This window comes from Pteropus alecto, unplaced genomic scaffold (assembly GCF_000325575.1).
Source record: "Pteropus alecto unplaced genomic scaffold, ASM32557v1 scaffold139, whole genome shotgun sequence".
Classification (NCBI taxonomy): Eukaryota; Metazoa; Chordata; class Mammalia; order Chiroptera; family Pteropodidae; genus Pteropus; species Pteropus alecto.
The window spans coordinates 5,078,878-5,084,926 of NW_006443567.1; positions in this window are offsets into that span (position 1 = coordinate 5,078,878).

Below are 6,049 nucleotides of genomic sequence, written 5' to 3' on the forward strand. Positions count from 1 at the left end.
GAAAAAGGAATCCTCGTGCATTGTTGGTGGGATTGCAAATTGGTGCAGCCACTATGGAAAACAGTATGGAGATTCTTCAAAAAATTAAAAATAGAACTATCTTATGATCTAGCAATTCCATCGCTGGGTATTTATATGAAGAAATCCAAATTGCTAATTTGAAAAGATATATATGCCTCTATGTTCACTTCAGTGCTATTTACAATAGCCAAGATATCGAAGCAACTTAAGTCCCCATCAATAGATGATTGAATAAAGAAGTGGTACATATATACAATGGAACCCTACTTGGCCATAAAAAAGAAATGAAGAATTCACTTTTATGTAGGATCTAAAAAAGAAAATGAACAAAGCAGAAACAGACTCATAGATACAGAGAACATTTTGATGGTTGCTAGATGGAAGGAGGGTTGGAGGCCTGGGTGGAGAAGGAGACGGAATTAAGAAATATAAATTGGTGGTTACAATGTAGTCACGGGGATGTGAAGTACAGCTGTAGGGAATATAGTCGATAATACTGTAATAATTATATATAGTGTCAGGTGGGTACTAGGTTAATCGGGGGGATGACTGTAAATCTCATAAATGTCTAATCACTGTATTAACTGTAGTCACCATGCTGTACATTACTTTCCCATGACTTATTTTACAGCTAGAAGTTTGTACTTTCTAACCCCTTTCACCCACTTCACCTCCCTCCCCCGACCTCTGGTAACCACCAATCTGTTCTCTATAATCGATGAGTTCAGTTTATTTTTGTTGTGCATTTTGGTGGGGGGTTATTTGGGGAGGGTTGTGTTTTCTTAGATTCCACATAGAAGTGAGATCATACAGTATTTATCTTTCTCTCTGTGTCTTATTTTGCTTAGCATAATGCCCTCAAGGTATATCCATGTTGTTCCAAATGACAAGATTTCCTTTTTATAGCTGAATTTTGTGTGTGTGTGTGTGTGTATACATGTACATATACATATACACATATATATCACATTTTCTTTATTCATCCATCGATGGACACTTAGGTTGCTTCCATTTCATATCTTATATCTTGACTATCGTATATAATGCTGCAATGAACACAGCAGTGCATACCTCTTTTCAAGTTAATGTTTTCATTTCCTTTGAATAAATACCCAGGAGTAGAATTGCTGGATTATATAGCAGTTCTAGTTTTAACTTTTTGAAGACCCTCTATACTGTTTTCCGTAGTGGCCGTACCAATTTATTTTCTCACCAACAGTGTACAAATGTTCTCTTTTCTCTATATCCTTGCCAACACTTGTTATTTCTTGTCTTTTTTGATGATAGCCATTCTAAGAAGTGTGAGATGATATCTTATTTGATTTGCATTTTCCTGATGATTGGTGATATTGAGCACCTTTTCATGTACATTATAGGATGTATAAGATGAACTACTTCATTATTTTAACAGATGTATTACAGATATTACATACTATGAGTATATCGTAATTTATTTGACATTCTTCTATTGGTAGTCATTTAAGTCTTTTCCATTTTTTCCTCAGTCACTAACAGTTCTGCAAAACAAACAACCAAACAAACAAACAAAAACTGCCTTATATGCAGTGGCCTGGGCAGAGAGGGTATGCACATTATTTAACTTGTGCATCTGAATTCCCTGGAGAGCTTGTTAAAACACAGATTGCTGCCCTTCATCTGAGTTTGTGATTCTGTAGGTCTGGAGGTGGGGTCTGCAAATTTCCATTTCTACCAAGTTCCCAGGCAGAGCCTATGTTGCTGTTCTAAGGAATTAACTACATTTTGGAAACCATTATGCTATGTAAGAGGAGGACAGGAAGATACAATGGGTGCAGAGATGGGTAGATATGTGTGTTTGGTAACCAGAAGATAAGGGAGTTCCTACCTAATGGCTTCTATTTTCTCTATGAAATAAGAGATGGGGTCAAGTATTAAAAGTGTGGGGTGGGAGGAAGGTAGTTCTGGGGTAGGAGGTTACAGAATAGTGGAGAAGATTTTCAAAAACTATTGCAGAAGGTAGGTGAGTGACTCGACCAAAGGATATGTAGTCAAATAACTGGGCAATATTGAAGTCTCATTTGAGGTCCATGATCACAAATTTTATAATACTCAATCTGCTCAACCATGTGACTTTTTCCAATAGACATGGAGAAAGTAAATTATTGGTTTCACCCAAGATTGAGGTTTTCCTTTCCTAGTGTCTCAAAAAGACATCCAGCAGCTTTAGCCAGAAATCTGGCATCACCATTGATTCCTCCCTCACTTTCTATAGCCCATTTATTATCAATATTAATAGCTGACGCTTAATATAATTCTCACTATGCTCTAAGAAATGTTATAAATGTGCCATGTTGTATATCTTAGTTCATTTAATCCTGATGCTCCCTGTAAGTATCATTATTACCTTCATTTTACAAGTGAGAACAATGAGGCATAGAGAAATTATGGATTTTCCCAAATTCACATATCTAGGAAGTAGCAGAGATGGGCTTCAAATCAGGCATGCCAACACCAAGGTCCAGTTCTTAGATAGGCTATTCTGTATTGTTTCAACTTCCTAACTATCTTTCTGATCTATCCACTTTCCTCCATCTCCATAACTACTGCCCTAGTCCAAACCATGTCATATCTCACTCAGAATACTACCTTAAACTCCTGAGTAGTTTTCCAGTTTTCATGTCTGCTCCTTTATAACTCATTCTCCATTACAGTTGCCAGAGTGATCTTTCAAAAATACAAATTAGCTCAAGTTTTTCTCCTGGATTAAAACCCTTTCAGTGATTTCCCATTGTTCTTAGCATAACCAGCCCCTACCCTCAAAAACCTAGCCATGACTTACAAGGTCCTAGATGATGTGACACCTTAATTTTTCAACTAGATCACTTGTCATTATTTTCCCTAAGTCACTATGTTCCAGGCACAGTGGCTTCATTTAAGTTCTTAAAATACATCAAATCCTTTTCTTCAGCAGGGCCTTTGCACATGCTATTACTATGATCTAGAATGTTCTGCCCACAGTTCTTTCCATGAGAAGAGCTCTCATTCTTGAACCTTTCGTTCCCATGTCACTTCCTCAGAGAAATCTTCCCTATTGTAAGTAGATTTCTTCCACTTGTGCACACATAGTTTTTGTTATTCTGTTACTGAAACTTGTTTTCTTCATAGAGATTTTCACTACTTTTAAAATTTGTTTTCTTGTTTATTTTCTCACACAGCCCTCCCACTAAAATGTCAGTGTCATGAAAGCAGTGACCAAGTCCATTTTATTCCACCACTGTTGAATCTGGCAAGGGAAGGAGTTAATGAATTTGAGGCAGCCAAGTGGTAATGTTAGACAGGAATTTCAATGTGCATGTTGAAGAGCTCAAGCTCAAGGGAGAAATTTGACGTAGAAGTAATAGGGATATTTATTGTAGTGAACACCCTGGGAATGGGTGAGATTTACCTGAAATAAGGATAGAATGAGAAGACAAGAGAGTCTAGCAACAAGACTAGAGAAACTCTAATATTTAAAGATCCACTAAAAAAAAATGAGCTATCAAAGCAGTTTAAAAATGAATAATTGCTTTTATAGTCAAATAAATCAGTGTTTTTTCACTTATGCTATCTGAAATTTTTGTCAGAAAGTCCTTTCGACTCTGCCTTCAAAATATGTCCACCATATTCTGGTGAGAAGAATCTGACAATTTCTCAACACCTACCTCCACTGCTATAGCCTCCATCCAAGGCACTATTACTGTTGTCTTCTGATTGGTCTCCCTGCTTTCACCCTTGCTGCATACAATGTATCCTGGACACAGCACCCAATGTGATCCTGTTACGAGGTAAGACAGATATGTGACTCCTCCACTCAAGGCCCTCCAGTGGCTCCTGATTTCGATCACTGTAAAAGTTGAAGGGGAGCAGAATTTGCCACTCCAAAATATACCTCTTTGACATAAGGATTATTTTGAGCTGATTGTTTTTAAGAAACCAGGCACAGGAGGAAAATTTCTGAAACCTGAGTAGAAACTACCCTTTTGTTAGAGACATTTACAAGGGAAATCTCCATTTGTAAGGTTGTCTCCCTCTCTGTAGCAAGAAGGGGAAGATCACCAAATCTCTGGAAACTTTCATTACTGGAGAAGGCAAGTACCTAGATTTGCATAACAACCATGCCCTCTTCACTGATAACCTCCCATAACTGGCTTCCTCACTCCACTCCCCATTTTCTTTTGTCTTTAGCTGGAGATAGTATTTAAGTTGATGGCTTGAGTCATTTTGGGAAATTACTCAGTTTTCCTGGGTGCCTGCTATGTCTACAGGAGGTATGCTTGTCTTTAAACTTGTTTTTCTCATGTTAATCTGTCTTTTGTTACAGGGGAGTCTCAGTCAGGAACCTAGAAAGGGGGAAAATTACTTTTCCTCCTTGACAAAGACAAAATCTTTACCATAGTATACAAAGACCTATATGATCTGGTCCCTCTGCTACTTAACAGCCTTTATCTCTTACTATTCCTGTTTTTCCTCACTCAATTTCAGCCATACTGCCTTACTTGCTGTTCTTAGAATGTGAGAGGTAGCAGATACACTTCAGTCTTCCTGGCATGCTCTTCCCCCAGGTATCCACATGGCTTACTCCCCTCCCCTACCTTTGCTTCAGTGTCACCTCTTTAGTGAGGCCAACTCTGATCAACCCTTTTAATTTTGTACTCTTCCACTTCTGTTTTCCTAACCCCGCTCTTTAGTATGCTCTATTTCTTTCATAGCACTCTTCATCCTCAAACATAATTTGTTTAATCGGCGTATTGTTTATTGCCTATTCCCTCTCACTAAAATGTTAGCTCCAGGAAGGGAGGGACTTTTGTGTTTTTATTCACTAAAGTATTTATTCCCAGCACCTAAAACTGCTGGTGCATAATAGGCACTGAATAAATATTTGGTAAACAAATGAATGGATGGATGGTCCTCCTGACAAGGTTATAAAAGCACCTATCCATTTTTCTTCTAATACTTAAATGGCTCTACCTTTTACATTTAAATCTTTGAGCTGGAATTTATTTTGGAGTAAAAAGTGTAGTACGAATCCAGATTTTTTTCCCTTTAAATGGCTCTCTAATTGTCTTGACACAATTTATTGAAAAGAAAAATACATCATTCCCCACATTCACCCCGCATTATAAATATTTCTTCGGCCGCGAAGGTGGTAAGAAGAAGCCCCTGAAACAGTCTAAGATGCAGGCCAAGGAGATGGACGAGGAACATAAGGTGTTCAAGCAGAAGCAGAAAGAAGAGCAGAAGAAACTCAAAAGCGAAGTCAAAAGCGAAGGCCACAGGTGGAATTAAGAAATCTTGCAAAAAGTGAGCTGTTCCTTGTGCCTGGGGCAATGTTGATACTTAATTCCATTCCTGTTTTAACATCTAGATTCCCTGCCTTATCATCTGTGGCCACTTATAGCTAGAATGAAGTTGTTTTGGAGACTGTTGTACATTTAAGAATAAACTTTTGTAAAAAATAATATATATATATATATATATTTCTGAAGGCATACTTAGTTTCCTTTTAATAAAGTATTAAGTTTGGTTAAAACACATCATCTCCTTCATTATGGAAAAATATACAGTATCTTCATTCATTCAGCCAGCTCCTATATAAATATCAGAACCACATTAAAAAGTTTTAATTCCTTGATTGTAGTTAAGTAGGCTATCTTCTGGACAGTGGCTACTTAAAGTGGTTTGGAAAGTTTCCCATTCTTTAATCGCATAAAGTTACTTCCTCCCTTCCTCCTTCTTGCTTCATACCAGATAACGGACGATTTTAGAACAAGTGGCAGGATATCTTTTTGTAGTCTGGAAAACAGGCATTAATTGGATGGATGCAGAGCAACCTTACATCTGCTCTTCATGTAAAAATGCAAAGCTGATAGGAGAGCTTTGCATTTTACTTATTTCAGAGTGATCCCTAGTTGATGACTGAACGTTATTTCTTAATCATTTAACTGGTTGAAGCTTTTAAAACTATGGACTGTTTTTGTTTTATTTCATTGTATTTTGTTTTAGTAAAAAA